This window comes from Cetorhinus maximus, chromosome 22, assembly GCF_964194155.1.
Source record: "Cetorhinus maximus chromosome 22, sCetMax3.hap1.1, whole genome shotgun sequence".
NCBI classification, from domain to species: Eukaryota; Metazoa; Chordata; class Chondrichthyes; order Lamniformes; family Cetorhinidae; genus Cetorhinus; species Cetorhinus maximus.
In genome coordinates, this window is record NC_135900.1 from 41,660,708 (window position 1) to 41,674,792 (window position 14,085).

Below are 14,085 nucleotides of genomic sequence, written 5' to 3' on the forward strand. Positions count from 1 at the left end.
CTGTGTATTATGTACAGGAATACCCTCCTCACCTCACTCTGTATTGTATATAGGAATACTCACCTCACCTCACTGTGTATATGAATATCCTCCACACCTCACTGTGTATTGCGTATAGGAATACTCACCTCACTGTGTATAGGAATACCCTCCTCACCTCAATGTGTATAGGAAATCCCTCCTCACCTCACTGTGTATAGGAATACCCTCCTCACCTCACTGTGTATAGGAAAACCCTCCTCACCTCACTGTGTATATGAAAACCCTCCTCGCCTCACTGTGTATAGAAATACCCTCCTCTCCTCACTGTGTATTTTGTTTAGAAATACACCCCTCACCTCAATGTATATTGTGTATAAGAATACCCTCCTCTCCTCACTGTGTATTGTGTATAGGAATACCCTCCTCACCTCACTGTGTATAGGATTAACCTCCTCACCTCACTGTGTATTGTGTATAGGAATACCCTGCTCTCCTCACTATGTATAGGAATACGCTCCTCACCTCACTGTATATATGAATACCTTCCACACCTCACTGTGAATTGCGTATAGGAATACCCTCCTCACCTCATTGTGAATAGGAATACCCTCCTCACCTCACTATGTATTGTTAATAGGAATACCCTCCTCTCCTCACTGTGTATAGGAATACGCTCCTCACCTCACTGTGTATAAGAATACCCTCTTCACCTTACTGTGTATTGTGTTTAGGAATACCCTCCTCACCTCACTGTGTATAGGAATACGCTCCTGACCTCACTGTGTATTGGAATACCCTCCTCACCTCTCTGTGTATAGGAATACCCTTCTCATCTCATTGTGTATTGTGTATAGGAATACGCTCCTCACCTCACTGTGTATAGGAATACCCTCCTCACCTCACTGTGCATAGGAATAACCTCCTCACCTCACTGTGTATAGGAATACCCTCCTCACCTCACTGTGTATAGGAATACCCTCCTCACCTCACTATGTATTGTGTTTAGGAATGCACTCCTCACCTCACTGTGTATTGTGTATAGGAATACCCTCCTCACCTCACTGTGTATAGGAATACCCTCCTCACCTCACTGTGTATAGAATACCCACCACTCCTCACTGTGTTTAGGAATAACCTCCTCACCTCACTGTGTATAGGAATACCCTCCTCACCTCACTGTGTATAGGAATACCCTCCTCACCCCACTTTGTATAGGAATACCCTCCTCACCTCACTGTATATAGGAATAACCCCCTCACTGCATTGTGCATTGTGTATACGAATAGCCTGCACACCTCATGGTGTTTAGGAAGACGCTCCTCACCTCACTGTGTATTGTGTATAGTAATACCCTCCTCACCTCACTATATATAGGAATTCCCTCCTCAACTCAATGTGTATAGGAATAGTCTCCTCACCTCACTGTGTACAGGAATACCCTCCTCACCTCACTGTGTATTGCGTATAGGAATACCCTCCTCACCTCACTGTGAATAGGAATACCCTCCTCACCTCACTATGTATTGTGTTTAAGAATACCCTCCTCACCTCACTGTGTATAGGAATACGTTCCTCACCTCACCGTGTATAGGAATACCCACCTCACCTCACTGTTTATAGAATACCCACCACTCCTCACTGTGTTTAGGAATAACCTCCTCACCTCACTGTGTTTAGGAATACCCTCCTCACCTCACTGTGTATAGGAATACCCTCCTCACCTCACTGTGTATAGGAATACCCTCCGCACCTCACTGTATATAGGAATAACCCCCTCACCGCATTGTGCATTGTGTATACGAATAGCCTGCACACCTCATGGTGTTTAGGAAAACGCTCCTCACCTCACTGTGTATTGTGTATAGTAATACCCTCCTCACCTCACTATATATAGGAATTCCCTCCTCAACACAATGTGTATAGGAATAGCCTCCTCACCTCTGTGTATAGGAATACCCTCCTCACCTCACTCTCTATTGTGTTTAGGGATACACCCCTCACCTCACTTTGTATTTTTTTTAGGAATGCACTCATCACCTCATTGTGTATAGGAATACCCTCCTCACCTCACTGTGTATAGGAATACCCTCCTCACCACACTGTGTATAGGAATACCCTCCTCACCACACTGTGTATAGGAATACCCTCCTCACCTCACTGTGTATTGTGCATACGAACACCCTCCTCACCTCATTGTGTATAGGAATACCCTCCTCACCTCACTGTGTATTCTGCATACGAACACCCTCCTCACCTCATTGTTTATAGGAATACCCTCCTCACCTCACTGTGTATTGTGCATACGAATACCCTTCTCGCCTCACTGTGTATAGGAATACCCTCCTCACTTCAATGTGTATACGAATACCCTCCTCACCTCACTGTGCATTGTCTATCGGAATACCCTCCACACCTCACTGTGTATTGTGTACAGGAATACCCTCCACACCTCACTGTGTGTTGTGTATAGGAATATCATCCTCAATTCACTGTGTATAGGAATACCCTCCCCAACTTACTGTGAATAGGAATACCCGCCTCACCTCACTGTGTATAGGAATAACAGCCTCACCTCGCTGTGTATTGTGTATAGGAATACCCTCCACACCTCACTGTGTGTTGTGTATAGGAATACCCGCCTCACCTCACTGTGTATTGGGTATAAGAATACCTTCCGGACCACACCGTGTATAGGAATACCTGCCTCACCACACTGTGTATTGTGTATAGTAATACACTCCTCATCACACCGTGTATAGGAATACGCTCCTCACCTCACTGTGTATTGTGTATAGGAATACCCTCCTCACCTCACTGTGTATTGTGAATAGGAATAAACTCCTCACCTCACTGTGTATTGTGTATAGGAATACCCTCCTCCCCTCACTGTGTATAGGAATATCCTCCTCACCTCACTGTGTATAGGAATACTCTCCTCACCTCACTGTGTATAGGAATACCCTCCTCACCTCACTGTGTATTGTGTATAGGAATACCCTCCTCACCTCACTGTGTATTGTGAATAGGAATAAACTCCTCACCTCACTGTGTATTGTGTATAGGAATACCCTCCTCCCCTCACTGTGTATAGGAATACCCTCCTCACCTCACTGTGTATTGTGTAGAGGAATACACTCCTCACCTCACTGTGTATTGTGTACAGGAATACCCTCCTCACCTCACTGTGTATAGGAATATACTCCTCACCTCACTGTGTATAGGAATACCCTCCTCACCTCACTGCGTATAGGAATACCCTTCTCACCACACTGTGTATAGGAATACCCTCCTCACCTCACTGTGTCTAGGGATTCCCTCCTCACCTCACTGTGTATTGTGTATGGGAAAACTCTCCTCACCTCACTGTGTACAGGAATACACTCCTCACGTCACTGTGCATTGTGTATAGGAATACACTCCTCACTTCACTGTGTATAGGAATATCCTCCTCACCTCATTCTGTATAGGAATACCCTCCTCACCACACTGTGTATAGGAATACCTTGCTCACTCCACTGTGTAGGAATACCTTCCTCAGCTCACTGTGTATAGGAATACCCTCCTGCCTTCCTGTGTGTAGCAATACCTTCCTCACCCCACTTTATAGGTAAACACTCCTGACCTCACTGTGCATAGGAATACGCTCCTCACCTCACTGTGTTTAAGAATAGTTTCCTCAACTCACTGTGTATTGTGTATAGGAATACCCTCATCACTCACTCTGTCTAGGAATACCCTCCTCCCCTCACTGTGTATTGTGTATAGGAATACCCTCCTCACCTCACTATGTATAGGAATACGCTCCTCACCTCACTGTATATATGAATATCCTCCACACCTCACTGTGTATTGTGTATAGGAATACCCTCCTCACCTCACTGTGTATAGTTATACCCTCCTCACCTCACTATGTATTGTCAATAGGAATACCCTCCTCTCCTCACTGTGTATAGGAATACGCTCCTCACCTCACTGTATATAGGAATACCCTCCTCAGCTCAATGTGTATAGGAATACCCTCCTCACCTCACCGTGTATAGGAATACCCTCCTCACCTCACTGTGTATAGGAATACCATCCTCACCTCACTGTGTATAGGAATACCATCATCACCTCACTGTGTATTGTGTATAGGAATAACCTCCTCACCTCACTGTGTATAGGAATACCCTCCTCACCTCACTGCGTATAGGAGTACCCTCCTCACCACAGTGTGTATAGGAATACCCTCCTCACCTCACTGTCTATAGGAATACACTCCTCAACTCACTGTGTATAGGAATACCCTCCTCACCTCACTGTATTATGTGTATAGGAATACCCTCCACACCTCACTGTGTATTATGTACAGGAATACCCTCCTCACCTCACTGTGTATTGTGTATAGGAATACTCACCTCACCTCACTGTATATATGAATATCCTCCACACCTCACTGTGTATTGTGTATAGGAATACCCTCCTCACCTCACTGTGTATTGTGTATAGGAATACACTCCTCACCACACTGTATAGGAATACCTTCCTCACCTCGCTGTGTATTGTGTATAGGAATACGCTCCTCACCTCACCGTGTATAGGAATACCCTCCACACCTCACTGTGTATTATGTACAGGAATACCCTCCTCACCTCACTCTGTATTGTATATAGGAATACTCACCTCACCTCACTGTATATATGAATATCCTCCACACCTCACTGTGTATTGCGTATAGGAATACTCACCTCACTGTGTATAGGAATACCCTCCTCACCTCAATGTGTATAGGAAATCCCTCCTCACCTCACTGTGTATAGGAATACCCTCCTCACCTCACTGTGTATAGGAAAACCCTCCTCACCTCACTGTGTATATGAAAACCCTCCTCGCCTCACTGTGTATAGAAATACCCTCCTCTCCTCACTGTGTATTTTGTTTAGAAATACACCCCTCACCTCAATGTATATTGTGTATAAGAATACCCTCCTCTCCTCACTGTGTATTGTGTATAGGAATACCCTCCTCACCTCACTGTGTATAGGATTAACCTCCTCACCTCACTGTGTATTGTGTATAGGAATACCCTGCTCTCCTCACTATGTATAGGAATACGCTCCTCACCTCACTGTATATATGAATACCTTCCACACCTCACTGTGAATTGCGTATAGGAATACCCTCCTCACCTCATTGTGAATAGGAATACCCTCCTCACCTCACTATGTATTGTTAATAGGAATACCCTCCTCTCCTCACTGTGTATAGGAATACGCTCCTCACCTCACTGTGTATAAGAATACCCTCTTCACCTTACTGTGTATTGTGTTTAGGAATACCCTCCTCACCTCACTGTGTATAGGAATACGCTCCTGACCTCACTGTGTATTGGAATACCCTCCTCACCTCTCTGTGTATAGGAATACCCTTCTCATCTCATTGTGTATTGTGTATAGGAATACGCTCCTCACCTCACTGTGTATAGGAATACCCTCCTCACCTCACTGTGCATAGGAATAACCTCCTCACCTCACTGTGTATAGGAATACCCTCCTCACCTCACTGTGTATAGGAATACCCTCCTCACCTCACTATGTATTGTGTTTAGGAATGCACTCCTCACCTCACTGTGTATTGTGTATAGGAATACCCTCCTCACCTCACTGTGTATAGGAATACCCTCCTCACCTCACTGTGTATAGAATACCCACCACTCCTCACTGTGTTTAGGAATAACCTCCTCACCTCACTGTGTATAGGAATACCCTCCTCACCTCACTGTGTATAGGAATACCCTCCTCACCCCACTTTGTATAGGAATACCCTCCTCACCTCACTGTATATAGGAATAACCCCCTCACTGCATTGTGCATTGTGTATACGAATAGCCTGCACACCTCATGGTGTTTAGGAAGACGCTCCTCACCTCACTGTGTATTGTGTATAGTAATACCCTCCTCACCTCACTATATATAGGAATTCCCTCCTCAACTCAATGTGTATAGGAATAGTCTCCTCACCTCACTGTGTACAGGAATACCCTCCTCACCTCACTGTGTATTGCGTATAGGAATACCCTCCTCACCTCACTGTGAATAGGAATACCCTCCTCACCTCACTATGTATTGTGTTTAGGAATACCCTCCTCACCTCACTGTGTATAGGAATACGTTCCTCACCTCACCGTGTATAGGAATACCCACCTCACCTCACTGTTTATAGAATACCCACCACTCCTCACTGTGTTTAGGAATAACCTCCTCACCTCACTGTGTTTAGGAATACCCTCCTCACCTCACTGTGTATAGGAATACCCTCCTCACCTCACTGTGTATAGGAATACCCTCCGCACCTCACTGTATATAGGAATAACCCCCTCACCGCATTGTGCATTGTGTATACGAATAGCCTGCACACCTCATGGTGTTTAGGAAAACGCTCCTCACCTCACTGTGTATTGTGTATAGTAATACCCTCCTCACCTCACTATATATAGGAATTCCCTCCTCAACACAATGTGTATAGGAATAGCCTCCTCACCTCTGTGTATAGGAATACCCTCCTCACCTCACTCTCTATTGTGTTTAGGGATACACCCCTCACCTCACTTTGTATTTTTTTTAGGAATGCACTCATCACCTCATTGTGTATAGGAATACCCTCCTCACCTCACTGTGTATAGGAATACCCTCCTCACCACACTGTGTATAGGAATACCCTCCTCACCACACTGTGTATAGGAATACCCTCCTCACCTCACTGTGTATTGTGCATACGAACACCCTCCTCACCTCATTGTGTATAGGAATACCCTCCTCACCTCACTGTGTATTCTGCATACGAACACCCTCCTCACCTCATTGTTTATAGGAATACCCTCCTCACCTCACTGTGTATTGTGCATACGAATACCCTTCTCGCCTCACTGTGTATAGGAATACCCTCCTCACTTCAATGTGTATACGAATACCCTCCTCACCTCACTGTGCATTGTCTATCGGAATACCCTCCACACCTCACTGTGTATTGTGTACAGGAATACCCTCCACACCTCACTGTGTGTTGTGTATAGGAATATCATCCTCAATTCACTGTGTATAGGAATACCCTCCCCAACTTACTGTGAATAGGAATACCCGCCTCACCTCACTGTGTATAGGAATAACAGCCTCACCTCGCTGTGTATTGTGTATAGGAATACCCTCCACACCTCACTGTGTGTTGTGTATAGGAATACCCGCCTCACCTCACTGTGTATTGGGTATAAGAATACCTTCCGGACCACACCGTGTATAGGAATACCTGCCTCACCACACTGTGTATTGTGTATAGTAATACACTCCTCATCACACCGTGTATAGGAATACGCTCCTCACCTCACTGTGTATTGTGTATAGGAATACCCTCCTCACCTCACTGTGTATTGTGAATAGGAATAAACTCCTCACCTCACTGTGTATTGTGTATAGGAATACCCTCCTCCCCTCACTGTGTATAGGAATATCCTCCTCACCTCACTGTGTATAGGAATACTCTCCTCACCTCACCGTGTATAGGAATACCCTCCTCACCTCACTGTGTATTGTGTATAGGAATACCCTCCTCACCTCACTGTGTATTGTGAATAGGAATAAACTCCTCACCTCACTGTGTATTGTGTATAGGAATACCCTCCTCCCCTCACTGTGTATAGGAATACCCTCCTCACCTCACTGTGTATTGTGTAGAGGAATACACTCCTCACCTCACTGTGTATTGTGTACAGGAATACCCTCCTCACCTCACTGTGTATAGGAATATACTCCTCACCTCACTGTGTATAGGAATACCCTCCTCACCTCACTGCGTATAGGAATACCCTTCTCACCACACTGTGTATAGGAATACCCTCCTCACCTCACTGTGTCTAGGGATTCCCTCCTCACCTCACTGTGTATTGTGTATGGGAAAACTCTCCTCACCTCACTGTGTACAGGAATACACTCCTCACGTCACTGTGCATTGTGTATAGGAATACACTCCTCACTTCACTGTGTATAGGAATATCCTCCTCACCTCATTCTGTATAGGAATACCCTCCTCACCACACTGTGTATAGGAATACCTTGCTCACCCCACTGTGTAGGAATACCTTCCTCAGCTCACTGTGTATAGGAATACCCTCCTGCCTTCCTGTGTGTAGCAATACCTTCCTCACCCCACTTTATAGGTAAACACTCCTGACCTCACTGTGCATAGGAATACGCTCCTCACCTCACTGTGTTTAAGAATAGTTTCCTCAACTCACTGTGTATTGTGTATAGGAATACCCTCATCACTCACTCTGTCTAGGAATACCCTCCTCCCCTCACTGTGTATTGTGTATAGGAATACCCTCCTCACCTCACTATGTATAGGAATACGCTCCTCACCTCACTGTATATATGAATATCCTCCACACCTCACTGTGTATTGTGTATAGGAATACCCTCCTCACCTCACTGTGTATAGTTATACCCTCCTCACCTCACTATGTATTGTTAATAGGAATACCCTCCTCTCCTCACTGTGTATAGGAATACGCTCCTCACCTCACTGTATATAGGAATACCCTCCTCAGCTCAATGTGTATAGGAATACCCTCCTCACCTCACCGTGTATAGGAATACCCTCCTCACCTCACTGTGTATAGGAATACCATCCTCACCTCACTGTGTATAGGAATACCATCATCACCTCACTGTGTATTGTGTATAGGAATAACCTCCTCACCTCACTGTGTATAGGAATACCCTCCTCACCTCACTGCGTATAGGAGTACCCTCCTCACCACAGTGTGTATAGGAATACCCTCCTCACCTCACTGTCTATAGGAATACACTCCTCAACTCACTGTGTATAGGAATACCCTCCTCACCTCACTGTATTATGTGTATAGGAATACCCTCCACACCTCACTGTGTATTATGTACAGGAATACCCTCCTCACCTCACTGTGTATTGTGTATAGGAATACTCACCTCACCTCACTGTATATATGAATATCCTCCACACCTCACTGTGTATTGTGTATAGGAATACCCTCCTCACCTCACTGTGTATTGTGTATAGGAATACACTCCTCACCACACTGTATAGGAATACCTTCCTCACCTCGCTGTGTATTGTGTATAGGAATACACTCCTCAACTCACTGTGTATAGGAATACCCTCCTCACCTCACTGTGTATTGTGTATAGGAATACCCTCCACACCTCACTCTGTATTGTGTATAGGAATACTCACCTCACCACACTGTTTATAGCAATTTCCGTCTCACCTCACTGTGTATTGGATTACCCTTCTGACCTCGCTGTGTACAGGAATACCGTCCTCAACTGACTGTGTATAGGCATACCCTTCTAACCTCACTTTGTATAGGAATACCCTCCTCACCTCACTGTGTATAGGAATACACTCCTCACCTCACTATATATAGGAATTCCCTCCTCAACTCAATGTGTATAGGAATAGCCTCCTCACCTCACTGTGTATAGGAATACCCTCCTCACCCCACTGTGTATAGGATTAACCTCCTTACCCCACTTTGTATAGGAATACCCTCCTCACCTCACTGTGTATAGGAATACCCTCCTCACCTCACTGTGTATTGTGTATAGGTATACCCTCCTCACCTCACTGTGTATTGTGTATAGGAATACCCTCCTCACCTCACTGTGTATGGGAATAACCTCCTCACCTCACTGTGTATTGTGTATAGGAATACCCTCCTCACCTCACTGTGTATAGGAATACCCTCCTCACCTCACTGTGTATAGGAATACCCCCCTCACCACACTGTGTATAGAAGTACCCTCCTCACCTCACTGTGTATAGGAATAGCCTCCTCACCTCACTGTGTATAGGAATACCCCCCTCACCGCACTGTGTATAGAAGTACCCTCCTCACCTCACTGTGTATAGGAATACCCTCCTCACCTCACTGTGTATAGGAATACCCTCCTCACCTCACTATGTATAGAAATACCCTCCTCACCTCATTGTGTGTTGTGTATAGGAATCCCCTCCTCACTCACTCTGTATAGGAATAGTACCCTCACTCACTATGTATATGACTACCTTCCTCACCTCACTGTGTATAGGAATACACTCCTCACCTCGCTGTGTATTGTGTTTAGGAATACAGTTCTCACCTCACTGTGTATAGGAATTCCCTCCTCACTCACTCTGTATAGGAATAGTACCCTCACTCACTGTGTATATGACTACCTTCCTCACCTCACTGTGTATAGGAATACACTCCTCACCTCGCTGTGTATTGTGTTTAGGAATACAGTTCTCACCTCACTGTGTATAGGAATACCTTCCCGAAATTACTGTGTAATGTGTATAAGAATACCCTCCTCACCTCTCTGTGTATTATGTATAGGAATACCCTCCTCACCCCACTGTGTATAGGACTAACCACCTCACCTTACTGTGTATTGAGTATAGGAATTCCCTCCTCACCTCACTGTGTATAGGAATACGCTCCTCACCTCACTGTGTATTGTGTATAGGAATAACCTCTCACCTCACTGTGTATAGGAATTCCCTCCTCACCTCACTGTGTATAGGAATAACCTCCTCACCTCACTGTGTATAGGAATACCCTCCTCACCTCACTGTGTATAGGAATACCCTCCTCACCTCACTGTGTATAGGAATACCCTCCTCACCTCACTGTGTATAGGAATACCCTCCTCACCTCACTGTGTATAGGAATACCCTCCTCACCTCACTGTGTATCGGAATACCCTCCTCACCTCACTGTGTACAGGAATACCCTCCTCACCTCACTGTGTATAGGAATACCCTCCTCACCTCACTGTGTATAGGAATACCCTCCTCACCTCACTGTGTATCGGAATACCCTCCTCACCTCACTGTGTATAGGAATACCCTCCTCACCTCACTGTGTATTCTGTCAGAGCTGACTGCCCTTCTCATTTTTCTCAGTCGGATCAGTGTCAGCTGGCGGGGTTCACAGAATCATTTACTTTTCTCATTGCAATCAGATGCCTGAATAGATATCTTCTATATTTGAATTTCTCTGCTGAGTCGTTCTCGTTATGAATAAGTTAGCTGTAGGTGTGCATAATAAATTGATGGGCACGTGATGCTCTTTAAATGCCCGCCTGCTTATCTCCAGAACGTTGAAGCTCTCACCAACACACTGGTATCTTTGACAAGCAGTTGGTCCCAAATACTGTACTAATTTCCAATCAGTAGCTCTGCATGCTCTCCGCCCACACCATGCTAAATAAAAGAGGCCGAGCGAGACTAGTGCCAATAGGATTGCTCTTTTTAACAGGACAAAATAAATGAATTTTCTCAATTCCATACGGCCAGTGTGGCCATACAGGTGCCCCCGGGTTATTGGGATTTGCACACACAATTAGATATGCACAAAACACAACAGTTACAAAAAAAATCTTGTATCAAGCATGTTTATTTATAAGATTAATAAAATTATTGTATTAATCCTCTTGCTTCCAGTGTTTTCACGCCAGTGTGTGTGTGTGTGTGTGTGTGGAGAAACGTGTGGCCGAACTGGAAATTTGCAGTGAAGATTCGGGCAGCGAGTGCTGAGTGGACATTTGGACATCGACTGCAAAAACTCCCCTTACATCGCTCATTAGTTTATAATATTTCCACCTCGGTCACAGAAAAGAGGTTAAACACTTCTGATTCATTTGTAGTAATTAGCTAACATGAGTACTGTCTTAGTTTACTGCTTTTAATCATTTTCGCACTGTAAGTTATTCAGGGGTTGACCTGTAATGGGGAGTCAGGGATGTAAACAATTGGGGAGATCGGGATTTAAATCGGGATTAGGTCTGGTTGATTTATTGCAATTTTTACTGGCCATTGTAAGATTTATTTGCTCTGCCCCCGAACGATGCATTGTCTTGAGAATATAACTGAGACCATTCTCAGGTGTCATCAGGTAAACGCAGTGACACTCTGCCCTTTCACAGGACCCTGAGCAGAAGAATGTTTATTTCTCACTGGGAAGTCTGGTGCAGTTTACCCAACTGGTCGATGAAACGGACATTTCATACCCATGTAAGCAAGCAGTGTTGCCTGCAGTTCACATGTAAATTGGGTATCGTCTTTATCTCCCAGCCCAGCTGTAAAACGGGCTCGGTCCCAGCGTACAAAGAATAACAACCCAAGACGTCGCTTCTGGCTACATCTTGCACTGACCCAGAATAAATGAGCAGCAATGAAAATTCCCTCAGAGCCCACCAAAAAGAAAAACCCAGAGACAATCCGGTTGTACTGCAACCCTTTACAGGAATAACTCAATGTTACTCCCATTTACTGTGTCAGGTCAAATGGGTCTGATGAAATCCGTTAGATGGGTTAAAAGATAGTCAATTTCGAAAAGCAAATTCAACCTGTAACCCAGCCCCAAGGATTCGGAGTGTTTCTGGAGCTTTGCAGGGCAGGGTTAAATAAAATGAACAAGCGTGTCAATGAGTGAAACGGTTTAATTCTTCATTGAGTGAGCAGTCACAAGATATTTTGACGCGAATGAAAATGGTTCTTGTCACAGGAATCATTCATAGGAACATAGGGACATAAGTGCTGATTTTTTTTAACTAAACACTTGTAATGTTTAGGTTGACAGTTTCGCCGCTCCATAGAAATATCCCTGTCGTTATGATTGCAGCCAGTCAGCACTCGCTGATGTGGATCCTGCGCCACCCTCCGCCTGTAATTTGTTTTTCTGTGTTAAAGTCCCGAAGATTTTAATTCCTCCGGTTAACACCGAGTTATCATTTAAGCACAACGAACAAGTCATGCCTGATTTTTGTAACAACCTGTGATCGCTACCGCTTGCTACTTAAATAAGATTTGCCTTCCACTCTATTGGATTTAGATCAGCATCAATGCAGGTGTACATTTTAAACGTCATTTCTAACAATCACAAAGTAATTGATTTTTTTCACCGACTGTCTCACAGAAACCTCTCAATTCTTTGATAGTCATTTTCAACTATCGATTAGCAGTGGAACCAGGTACCGCTGAAACGCTTGCTGCATAATTTCTATTCATTGTTAGTCGCGCCTCTGATGAAGGCCTTTCTTTCATTTAGACCACTTGAGAGGGTGTTAATAAAACACATAAATATCGCTTAATGTGCCTATAAAAAGCTAGGACGGTGTGATGCCTGTGCTGTGCATTGCTTAATGAATTTGTGCCCTGTTGAATCTGAATGTGCATCAGTGATGCCTGGGTTTTGATTACAATGCTGCAGTTTGCTTTGTGGAACTGAAATACCAAAAGGTTTTAAAGACATCAATGCATCTTTGGCCATGTTCTCGGGGTTGCTCCTTTCTCTCTGAATTTAGTAATCTGCACTCTCTCAGGGCTGCAGCGACATCCTGGTGCTGCCTACAATACTGACCAAGCCCAAAGTGCCTTCGAATGAACCAGCCTGTGGTGTGCTGTGTGTTTTCCACAGGTATAAAGTTAATGATGTGCCCAGTGAATAGAACAGCATCCTGTGCATTCAGCAGTGATCTCCGACAGCAGGATTGGAAACCAGGCAACAATAGTAGCCAGTGTGTCCTACCCTTGATGTTTGGGCAGGAGAGGAGCAAACCAGCGATCGTGGCCATCTCCGCAAGTGGAGGCCTCTGACGCTGAGAGATTTCAATTCAAAACTCCGAGACTTCGAAAGACTTTCAGAGAAAAGGGAAGCTTCAGTTATTAAAACATGGTTGGCGTTCGTTTGGACACGACCCCCTTCCCCCCAAAAAAAAATTGGTCAAGAAACAAATAATTGTTTAATTCCTACACGTGCCGGGGCGAGGAAGTCCATCCCACTAATATTCTCCCCCCTCCCTTAGTGCTGACCAACATCTGGGAAGTGTGGTACCGCCTTAGGAAGGACTTGGATGATATTGGGATCATAACTGTGGTCTCGAAAGACCGAGCATCATGGGCGAGAATGTCTCACACTGTTTGGCAGCTGCGACACGGTAACAAGTATCCCAAGGTAGACTGATTGATGCTGGTACAGTGCCGGGGCTGTCCGGACTGACTGGCCAGTCGGTTTGAAATTAGCAAGGCAGTGGAGGGTGTGGAGGTCAG

General features: G+C 44.9%; 1 protein-coding gene across 2 annotated transcripts in view; it reads left to right on the plus strand.

The window, feature by feature from the left end:
* The first annotated feature begins 12,481 nt into the window (after positions 1 to 12,481).
* Positions 12,482 to 14,085, plus strand: part of chrm2a (cholinergic receptor, muscarinic 2a) — an 82,778-nt gene continuing 81,174 nt past the window's right edge. Inside the window, exon 1 of one of the 2 annotated variants that reach the window (XM_078568161.1) lies at positions 12,482 to 13,990. The gene's annotated coding sequence lies outside the window, so the exon portion shown is untranslated. The remainder of the gene's footprint in view (positions 13,991 to 14,085) is intronic. The other variant, XM_078568162.1, reaches the window with a different exon arrangement.